The sequence below is a fragment of the Entamoeba invadens genome (assembly GCF_000330505.1).
Source record: "Entamoeba invadens IP1 unplaced genomic scaffold scaff_1105074725849, whole genome shotgun sequence".
NCBI lineage: Eukaryota > Evosea > Mastigamoebida > Endamoebidae > Entamoeba > Entamoeba invadens.
This window is the reverse complement of record NW_004440189.1, coordinates 394701-407492: the sequence shown is the minus strand read 5'-3', so window position 1 is coordinate 407492 and position 12792 is coordinate 394701.

Genomic DNA, 12792 nt, shown 5'->3' with positions numbered 1-12792 from the left:
TATACCAAAATTGACACTTTAAACTATAATTTTTAATAAAATAAAATAATATATTATTAATAATTTATCATGTTATTTATAATAGTTTTATAATTATAATTGTTATATATAATAGTAACAATCAACAGACATAATTTTGACATAATAACACATCAACAATCATATCTTTTCTACAACGTGATGTCATCGAAGTGATAAGTGATCACATTGATATAACAATGTTGTGTAATTAAAACTATATTGTATTTTATGTATAATTATAACAAAAATGGTATAATCACCCCCTATTTATAATGTTATTATTATGGAAGATACATAGTGTTTGTAATAAAGCACGTTTTGACTGAAATACACAGTTTGAATTAAAACAAAACAAATAAGCATTAAATTTATATGAACAGAAACACACTGGTTTAGTGAATGATCAATAAAATGATTATATGTGATATACTTGATGTAGTTGTTATATAAATAACAATTTAAATTATTTGGATGTTAAAATTGATTACATACTTTATTTATAATATTATTTTACCATTAATAATATAGAGTCTAAAATAATAATATAATAATAATAATAAATTATTTTTTAAATGACAATAATGGTAAAATAATGTTATTCTAACACATCAAATAACAAAAATATTCAAATAATTTTTGTTTTAAAAGGGATAATTTTAAAAAATATTTTAAAAAACGACTTTCTGTGATTCCACGACAGTGGATCGATAAGAAATAGGCAAACAAATGTTACTTATTATAATATTGACAGTTATAGTTAAAAATATTAGATAATTTATAATGTATTGTTTATTTAATTGATTTTGTAAAAAAATGTGTTTTGTGTTTTTAAATAGACGTTTTTGTTAAATTTTTAAAAAAAAATACAGTAAGGTTACCCCGTTTTGTTCAATTGTTTTAATAATGCAAAACATTTATAGTTATTTTTAATTAATGAAAACTATTTTAACAAATTAGATGCAAAGAAAATTTTTGCCTTTTTATTTGGAGATTGCTAAACAATAAAATGGTTTAAATTAATTAAAAGTACTAATTGAATCTTACATAAAACAACGTCACTTTCTATAAACAAGATAATTTTTAGTGTATAATATTTTTCGAACTATAATTTGAACTTAAGTGAGGCGAAAAACCCAATACATGGAGAAACCCCGCACTCATTTTTTTCTTCTTTGAAAAGCTGTTGGATGAATAAAGGTTCAGTTTTATTTTTTGGTTAAAGTAAGGCCAAAAAGTCACACCTGCATAGTCCGGCAAATAGAATTTCATTTTATTTTTTACATAGTAAGTTTATAACTTGCGGCAAATGAAGCGAAAAAAATACCAATTTTTTGTTTTTTGTTTTGTTAGTTACTCAAAATGTAATTCAGAAAAATCTTTAAAAACTATTTTGGGTTTTTATTAAAACAATTGTATTATTTTTAACATTATTTTTATAAATTAATATTTTACTATATATTTACAATTAAAAATTACTATATATTAACATGAAAAAACAAAACTCATATGAGATAAATTAAAAACGTCTGTTTTAAATAAAATGAATTTTATTTTTTTGTTTAAATTTATTTTCATTTTTAAAATAATAAATTTATTCAATATCATAAATATTAAAAATGTTAAAAAATAATAAATAATATTAATAATTATTATTTTATAATTATTATTATTATAAAAAATACCAATTTAAATTAAATTTGATAAAAACATCTATAATAAACATGATGAATTTTGTTTGTTTTATTTAAATATCATTATTACTATTGATTAAATTATTAAATTATTAAATTATTAAATAACAACAATAACAATAATATTTAAAATAATTATCTATTATGAAATGATCATATATTAATGAAAAAAACAATAACAACAATAACAACAATAATTTTAAAATAAATATAAATTGAATAATAAAACAACAAAAAATAAAACAAAAAAATGACTATACGTTATAGTGACAACAAATGGTTTTGGAACAATATGGACAAAGGATTTATTAAAGCAGAAAAAGGAAACGAAAATTATTATTATTGTGTTATATGCGAAAAGTGGCAAACACTTGGAGTGAAAAACAATCATAAATGCCACGAGTCTACTGTCATTGTGTACAATAAAGAAGAGGCTTTAGCATTTATAGACACCTCTAATAAACATTCAACACTTACAATCAACAACAAAATTATCAAACGAGACGATATAACACAAACTCTGCTCCAGAAAAACAATCCAATTCACAGAGAACGACTCGATCTTTCAAATTTGTCAATGAACAATTATCCAATGAACACTGATTGTTTGACCAATTTAAACACATTGACTTTAAACGCATCAACACATATTGAAAATATTCCAATGTTACAAATAACAAACACAACATTGGGTCCACTTACTTTTCCACGAATAGAAACTTTACTGCCAAACAATCCAACAGTTTCCTTATTCAACATTCCATCTTCGGCAAGTAATATTGTACCAATTAATTCTAACACGCCTTCTGCGTTCAAATAAAGTTCTTCTATGTTCTCAATCATTCCATCAGCATTTGGTCTGCCTCAGAATACACCTGAAAATATAAATGACATATTACAAAGTAAATTGCAACATGAAGAAATGTGTAATCAAATTACATCAACAAGAGGAATTTATAATCAAAATCAAGATCATTTATCAAATGCAATTTCTCCACTAACACCAAATCCATTAAATGATTCATCATCAACTGAACACCACATTGAAATTGAGTCTCAAAATTCAACATGTGAAGTAGCACAACTTGAAAACTTTGTTGAAGAACTGTTCATTTTTAACGACGGTGTTTTTGCATTATACACTGAAATTCCCTTTAGTGAATACGATGAAGAATAAATATCAAGACACTTAATTCAATTTTGCAAAGCTCCAATTGGAATCGATTTGATTAAATTTAAAGGAGCCCGTGACTTGTTGTTTTCTGATACAACAAAGGACGAAATAATTACAACACAACAACAACGAAAAAAGTTCTAACTCATAAACGGAAAGTTGTTCAAAACGTCATAAATCATTTGACAACCAAATACAACTTTTCTGAAACCTGTTGTTCAATATTGAAACAATCGTTGGTGATTTCTTCATCCCAATTGACTCCAGAAGCAGTTGATATATATAAAAAACTTGCAGTTAGTTTTAGAAGTGCACGTCGTCGACTTAAAAGTGAAAGTATTATAAGCTCGAAACAACTTATCGAAGATGTTAGAAATTGTGTTTGTTTTGCAATTGCAACTGATACATTTAAAAAGGATGGGATAACATTCATTGCAATTTTTATACGTGTGTGTATGAAATTTGATTTTTATGAGTGTCCCCTTTTATTGTCAGAGTATTATGGAAAAAGTGATAGTGAATCAATGTGCGAATGGATTTTTAACGCACTTGCTTTTGATACAAACAAAGAAGTGTTGTTCCCATTGCGCAAATGTATTGGAAGCACACAAGATGGTGCATCAACAAATATGGGGTGTGATAACGGCATGATTAAACACATGAAAATGAAACTGGTTCCGATAAAAAATCTAGAAGGAAATATAATTGAAAGAAAGTTTTATGGAGTACACTGCCCCGCTCACAGATGTAACTTGTTTGCCCAAGATGTAGGTATGGAAGCACCATTCGATATAGTGACAACATTTATTAAATGGTTGTGTAACTCAACGAAGCTAAAAGAATACTACACATTTTGTAATTCCATCAACACAAAAAATGTAAATTATCCACTTACTCTGCAACAAGGTGGAACTATATGGCAAAGTCTTCGTCGGCAATCCCGAAAAGTGAATCTTTGATTGAGCAATTTTTACAAGACGAAGAACAACAAGCAGATGTATTTGGCGAAATGGTCTAAAAACAAATTCAAGAATTCGACGTTGAAATGCAAGATTATATTGAAATATTTTCTTTGAACAACTCTTATGTTCATTTTAGTGTGTGTTTGTTCAATGATATTTATACACTTATAAACGAGCTGTGTATTGAATCACAAACACGTCTTTGTATACTTCCTGACCTTATTGAAACAACAAAATGTTTTGGAGTTTACATTGATGTTATTATTAAATCAGTCAGAGAATCAATTGAAAATAAAACAGAACTTAATGAGTGTTTTTTCCCAAAAACTTCAAAGTGTTTAAATAATCCGTCAGTTGTACTTCAAGTTCTGATGAAGCTTAGATTTCTATTGCGCTATTTTAATTGTGATCAAACGATTAATGTTAACACAAAAACGCAAATTGATTGTGAACATTATTTAATAAGTGAAGCACTTGAAAAGAAATGATAGAAAAAAGAGATTTGGATTATTTATTTGACATTTTCTATTGTCCAGAAACTATTATTATGGGAGAAAAATTCATAGCGGGTCCAGGTTATGAAGATATTCAAAAAGAAATAGATTTATTTGGCATTGAAATTGAACGAACATGTGTTCAACGGGGGTTGTCAATTGAGATGTTTTGTCGTGACTTGAGATCAAAACATCACCAGAGTGAATTTGAACAAAAGATAAGAGAAAGTACTGGAATCAAAAGAAAAATTAGTTTACGCGACTTTTTTCCTTTTAATCGGGAAAAATTCCCAAAGTTGTACGAAGTTGTTTGTTGTTGTATTGCAATAATACCGAGTTCCGCGTGTATTGAAAGATACTTTTCGAATGTCAAATTTTCCCTAAGAGCCAATTTAAAAATTGACACACTTTTTGCGATGCTCTAAGAAGCACTTGGTACTTATTGAGAGAAGACAAAAATTTCTTTAAATTGATTTTGATCTGTTTTTATAATTTATTAATTTATTAATTTATTTTATTAATTAATAAATAAATCAATTAATTAATGATTAATTATTTTTTTTATTAAGTTAAATATAATAGTAAAATTGTCATAAAATAATTTAATTTATTATTTTGTCTAAATATCTAATTATTAAAAACTAATATATTATAACAAATTTTGGTTATAATATATTTATTAATATTTTTTAAATTACTTAATACCCCATAATTGTTGATTTAGATACAGTCAAACCTTTCAATTCTGACACCTTTTGATTCTGACATTTTTAATTATTTATTATTAATAAAAAATACTATTGTCAAAATTCAAAGGTCCAGTAATAAGTCGCAAAGATAAAACAAGGCAAAAACTAAATTATGGTAAAACCCATTTAAACGTATTCAGAAGCAGTTTTAAACACTTTTGATATAAAATTAAGAATTGTTATTTTCTCTTTTTCTGGCATTTCTGAATCCATAACTCTTTTCAATAACGAATCGGCATCTGTATACAATTCATCTTCAAATGTAGTTACATTTCCCAATTGTGTTGTCTCTTTCGAAAATTCCAATATTTCAAGTTCATTGTTTGTTATAAAAGGTGGTATCTTTTCATCCATTCTATCTACAAATTCTTCATCTGAACTTTTCTCGATTACAACACCACTTTTACTTAGCTTTTCAATCGAACTTTGTATTTCAATGTCGTTTTCGTTGTTTTCATCAATGTAACTTTCTCGAGGTTCTCCCAACAGTGTGGTTTTATACCAACATTTGGTTACTGTTTTGTTTTCTACACTCAACCAAGCTCTGTCAATAAAAGGCAAACACTCTACAAAAGGAAGCTTCTAAGCTTTTTTTATTTCTTTCTTTGAATCAGAAGTGACATTTTTAACATTGTGTTCAACGACATTGACCAAATTGCGCAGAAATAGCTTTCAGTAATTTTTCTTGAAAGTGTATATGATACCCATGTCGAGAGGCTGATAAACCGAAGTTACGTTAGGCGGAAGAAAGATCACGAATATATAGTTAAGTTTCATAACTTTGATTTCAGTGTCGACTTTTATAAACAAATTGTGTGTTGAACAGTTGTCAATGATGAACATAATTTTGTGTGGATTTGGAGAGTTGGTTATTTCGGCATCCCAATCCAGTATGTATCTTTGAAAAATTACAGTGCTCATCCAAGCATTTTGTTGATCTAAATAAATGATGTGGTTTTTCTGTTTTATCTGCTTTGTCATTACTCTTGGTTTTACTGACTTGCCAATTACCACTGGGTTTCTTCGGTTTTTACCAGTAACATCTGTAACAAGAAATACAGTAAACCGTATTTATTACACTCGATTCCAATTTCCTTTCCTTCTTTGATGTTCAACGATGATGGTTCGAGAAAGTGTATGTTAAGACCAGTTTCATCTCCATTGAAGATTGATTCTTGGCCATAAGTATCAAGGAAGTGTTTTACAATAACTCGAATTGTTTCGATGTAATCACGACATATTGATAAGTCAACAACAGGAGCTTCTCCATACTGCTTGTGTATACTGAGAGAGTGTCGTTTTTTGAAAGAATCTAACCACCCGTTTGATAAAGTAAGATTGATCAAATAACTGTCTTGACTCATATTAAGCTTTGTTCTGTTGGCCAAGTATATAATAACATCGTCATGTATCGGTGTGTTATTTTCCAATAGCATGTTTATGGCAAGCATCAGATTTTGTTCAAAAAGTGGGTATTTAACTTTACTTAGCAATCTTTTGTCAACAAGTGGTTTGTCAATTGAAAGCCCGGTGATCCAACTCCGAGAAGGTTTTTTGGATAAGCTGTATGTACTGTATGCCCATTCTGCAACACGTTCATCAGTCAAAACTAGTTTCTTTTTAATAATATCAGCTTTTTCATCTACAGTTAAAGAAGTGAGTTTTCTTTTAACTGGTTTGTGATCATTAATTCTTTTCATGTGTTTGTTTATCAAGTTTAAAGTTTTTAAAAATCTTTTTTTGCGTTTTTTCTTGTTGTTCCGTTATCTTGAAATGTCAAAATCAAAAGGTTTTCAATTTCTAAAAATGTCAAAATTGAGAGGTTTGACTGTAGTAATTTTATTCAAAAGGTAATGAAAAACAGATGATGTAATTGATTGTTCTTAAGGTGGGTTTGGTTTGACATTTATGTTAATTATAATTTAATATAATAATAATTTGTGAATTTTAATATAATAAAAAAATTAATATAAAATAATATAATTGTTAATATTCAAGTTATAAAATACTTATCAATTATTATAAATGTTAATAAATTAATACACATTAAAAAATAAAATGAATTAAACAAAAAATATGGTAATAAGTAAATTCAATTGTGTATTATTGTTTTAAAAATTTTTTTAATTTGTATAATAAATTTTTTATGAAATTAAACTATAATTAATGATTTTATAATGGTTAATATATAATTTAAATTTTATAAATAGAACGTTTTGTTTAATTTTACTATTATATATGGTTGTATTTAATTGAAAGAATAGTTTTTAAAGTTGATATTAATGTTATATCAAGAAAATTGTACTATTATTTGGTATACATATTATCATCATTTTTAATACACATTTTTTATTATTGTAGTTAATATTTTAATATTTTTTTATATTTATATTATAAACAATTGCCATTAATTATAATAGTTTATATTATATTATTAAATAATTTTTATTTAATTTTTAAAAATTTATTAGTATAATTATAGTATAATTATATTATATTACTTTCAATATGTTAGGTTTAATTATTATTGAATGGTCATTATAACAATTAGTTGTTATATTTAACTATCAAAATTTAGTTTAAAATTTCATGTTTTTAATTGGGTTAGAATAATTGTTTTGTTATAGAAAATGTAATGTATACTTCATATTGTTATTCAAATGAATTTTATTAAAATTATTTTGATAATGATAATTTATGAGTTTTACTTTAAAATGTTATTTGAAAATGTGATCCTTATGCAAAATTTTTGGAAAGTTCAAAACTTGAGAAATTTCAAAAAAATGCATTGCCGAATTTATAACGTACGTTTTTTGAATCTGTTTGCCGGACTATGCACCTGGAGAAAAAGTCGCACCACATTCTTTATTATTTTTTTTGTTTTTTATTTGAATAAAAATGCATCGGCAAAACTTGATATTGTATTATTCCAAATTATTGATAAAAAGATTATTCTTATTATATTATTGCTCCTAGAATTGGGTTTCACTACTATTTGAAACTTAAATAAAACCCAATAATTGATTTAATTATTATTTCGATTTGATTATCTTTTATTATCCAATTAAATAATAAAACAATAATGTATTAAATAATAAAAAATGATACATTTTTATGTTAGAAAGTTTACTTTCAAATAAAATTTAAATTGAATTATAAAAATTATTAATTAATTTAATATAGTTATTATTAAAAACTTAAACATCGATAATTTGTTTTATTTTTAAATAATAATAAAATAAATTTAAAATTATTAAACAAAATAAATTGATTAGTTTAACAATGATTAGTTTTTCTTCACGACTTGGGTTTTTGCTTAAAGAATCAGAGTCTGGATTGTGGTTGTGAATAACTGGTTTCCTACCCGGCAAATAATTCCTCGTTACCTTTGCGACTCTTTCAGGTTCTTTCAATTGTAAAAACCCGCTTTATTACGAATCTCACTTTGAATGAAAATCCAATATTTATGTGTCTGCACATAGTAAAAGTCACATCCGACGCTGTCGTTGAATAAAACTGGTTTTAATTTTTATAATTTAATATAACAAATAACTGTTTGTAAAAGTCAAAAATAACTTATAAAATTCAGTTTATAATTTGACAACATCATTGTATTACTAATAATTATAAACATAATAATAAAATAGAATATAATTAGTTTTAATTATTACTTATATTTTACATTTAAGAATATTAAACAAACTTTTAGATATCAAAATAATCGTCAAAAGGTTGTGTTAAATGTGAATGTGGTGCATTTAGTTAGTACTGCTATATTTTAAAAATAATAAGATCTCGTTTGTGATGTGAATTGCACGTTTTCCCATGTACATTGGCTATTGAAAATTGTAAATTCATATTTAAACATATTACCTAGTCTGATATCCCTTAGAGTGAGCAATTCAGGTTCATTGCTATGTTTATGACAAAACATGGCAATTTTTTGGTCTTTTTCAACAATTATTTTATCATTACAAATGAAGGTCGCCATATTAGACCTCCTCGATTCGTTTCCCATTTGGTTGTTTTCAAGATCAAACTTTTTGGAAATAATTATATTCAACTCAGAGGTTTAATTAAAATAGGGTAATTATTATAAAATATGAATATAATTTATAGTAATTTTTATTATTGTGAGCAAGCCAATTAATCAATATTTATTATTTTATATTATCAGAGTTTTAATATGACAATTGAAAATAGTGTTATTGTAAGCAATACTTTAACAAGAGAATTCTCTTGTTTTGGTTAAAATAAGATAATGAAAGCAACATGAACTAAGTTTTCTAAACATCATTTTATGACTTCATCATTTTTAATTTTGATAATTAAATTTATTAAAATACTTATAAAATATTATTATTTTATTATAATACAATAAATAACTATTAACATCGTTTAATTATTTTTAATTGTTTAATTTTTAAAAAGTTGATCATGTTTTTGATAATCTGTGTATCTCCAATGTGTGACATTTTAAAATAGAAAAACGAATTGCCAATTTATTCATGTGTGCTAATACTATCAGAATAATATTGTATATTTTGTATAAAAGATGGAGTTGCTTTTTAAACATTTCAACAAAAACATAGATATGTTTTGATTGAAAACTATAAATTAGTAATATGGTCGCAAAATATGAGATTCAAAAAACACAACTTATAAAGGCAATATCGTATACTTAAGTTTTATCGTTATCCATTGTGGTGCATTGGAGTTACAATTGTAATTTTTTTAATTCAAACATAAACATTTTTATAAAAATTTAGATATGTTTCTCTTTTTTGGGGGATGAAACTAAACCTTTAGAATTTGTCTTTTTTATTTATAGACCCGACAAATGCTATTAATATAATATATAGTTTCTATTAAAATATAGTTTAAATAATATAATAAATTATTGTTAATAGTTTTAAAAATTTAAACAAAAAATGCAAAGTAAAATATACATGTTTTTAGTTTAATAATTCGGGTTTAGATATAATGAGTAAAGGCTTAAAATGCCTAACAAAAATTTGCAATTTTGAATAATTCAAGAAAAGTTTCAAACCATTTCAGCAAAAAGAAATAAAAAGAAGGTAAATGAATCAATTATAACAAAAAATAAAAAATAATCAAATAAAAATGATAAAAAAGTATAAAATGGAAAAAAAGAAGTCTTTAGATTAGTGGTGCGACTTTTTCTCCAAGTGCGACTTTTTCGCCTTACTTTAATTAACCTTAGCAAGTCAACTGAATCAACTTTTTTTGTGGGAAGGTGAAATCTGGATAAAATTTATCTAGATCATATTTATTTTTAGAACAATTAAAAATAAATTCAAAACACAAAATCGATTAGTTTTCGCGCAAACTACTGGTCTTTACAGACCCATGTTTCCTATTTTCCATGTGTTAAAAATAGTCAATACTTGCTGTTACGAGACATACACATTAATTTTCATGAGAGCGCTTCGATTTTTATCAATTTTTCATTATATAATTTGGTTTGTGACACACCGTTCTTAATTAAAGATCTTTTTAGTTCAAATACAAAAATAAAAAAAGTGACTTATTTTTAGTAAAAAAATCAAGGATATAAATTATCCAGTTTTCACTTCGTAAGGTTAAGAATGTTCTTATAATTAAAATACAATATAAAAACTACATGAAATTAACCTTAAATAACAAATATAAATTATTAGGAAATTAAAAATTAATATATATTATCCTGATATTTCTAATGAAGTGATAAATAAGCTTTTGAACATATTTTAGGTTTAATTTTGATATAATTTATTAAATGTTTAGATTAAAAATATAATATAAGGTTCACTTTCTAATACATCTTTTAAACAATTAATTACTGATTAGTTTAATATAGTATCTAAACTATAGATTGTTATTCAGTTTATTAACCATAAAAATACTAATAAGTAATCAATAATTTATATACACTTTAAACCCATTTCTAATAGTTAATAAATTGAATTTATCAGCCACTTAAACATTATAAATAACATTCAAACAAACATAAATTGTGGGTAATTTTCATTATCTAATTGTTAATTAATATGCGCTGTGTTAAAATAAATTAATAAAATTGCCAAACGGTAATGGGGATCCGCAACAACTCAACACAAACACATTTCTGTTGTTTGTATTGAGTTTAAATATTTGAACTTGTTTATCTTAATTTTAAGTTATCACTAAAGTTTTTTGAAAAAAATGGTGGATATAAAACCCATCTAATTTTTCAACAACTTAAGTCATTATAATAGTTTATATTAATATAATTATAATAATATGTATAGTTTGTTGGTGGTGTTTTTATGAATATTTTTATTTATATTATTTAATTTAAGTTAAACAATTTTTAAATTTGTAAAAAATAAATATTAAAATATAATAAATTTTTATTATAATTAATAATGATTGTTATTATAAAAAACACATTCTGTAACTTGTTCGTATGATCTTACAGTATGATATAACGCAGTGACACATTATAGTATTGTTGATGTACATTCGTTTGCATATCAAAATTTTTGTTTTTATTTACAAATTAATTAAAAAGATATGTGTCAAAACTTACATATCTTGATTTTTTTTATCGTTTTTGAACTTATATAAAAATGGTGATATTAAACACACAAGCGAGCTATAATATAGCATCTCCACGAAAACGTAATTGAATTTGACTCGTGAGTATTATAGATATAAAAGAAAATATTTTGATCAAAAAATTAACATTTGTCTTAAAAAAGCAAATCTCTGAATATTTTTACTATACATTACTATATTATAGAATTTGTCTTGTGAAAATTTGAACTATTTTTAGACAATGGGTTTTGATAAACTATTACAAATTAAAAAATATAGTTTAAATCATTAAACTATATATAGTTTATATAATAGTATATTTGTTTTTTTGAATAAACACAAATTTGAAACACTGTTATAATACACTGAAAGTACGTAAAAATCCGGGCCATTTTTGTTCTTTGATAGTTTATTTTGAATCAAACTCGAATCATTTTTTATTTTTAAATAAAAAACACTAAAAAGGAAGAAAAAGAAATAAAAATAAATTATAATAACCCAACTTTTTTATTTTTTCCGTGTTCTGGAAGTAAAAAACACAATAATTTGGGTAAAAGAAGAAAAAGGAAAATGGGTGCGGGTTTTTCTCCAGGTGCGGGTTTCTCGCCTCACTTTATATAAATACAGTATAGCGGGCGTCTCCCTTTATACTCGAAAATACCCATTTCATCAATTTTTTACTATTTAAATATATATTCAAAACCATTTTAATACTATTTTTTGTTCTTAAAAACACAATTATAATAAACAATAAAACAGATCATTATTTTTTATTTATTCAAAAATTACAGTAAAAATTCTATCAGTGTGTGGAGTCATGAAAATGGTTTTCCCAAGGTGTGTAATTTTTTTTCTTTTCTTTTTTAATTTCTGGCAAAAAAACTAAAAAATAATGAAATTTGTAAAACTATCCACAATCTAGAAAAATGACAAAATGTATTTTTTGTTTTTTTGAGAAAAAAACGTGACACGTGTAAACATAAAATAATAAAGTGAATCGTTTAATTGTTTAGAATAAGAACAACGCATTATGTTTTTGTATAAACACATGGACTTTTGGTGCGGATTCTTGTCAATTTACAACTCGAGTGTACCTTGATAATTGCTTCAATTGCTTCTTGT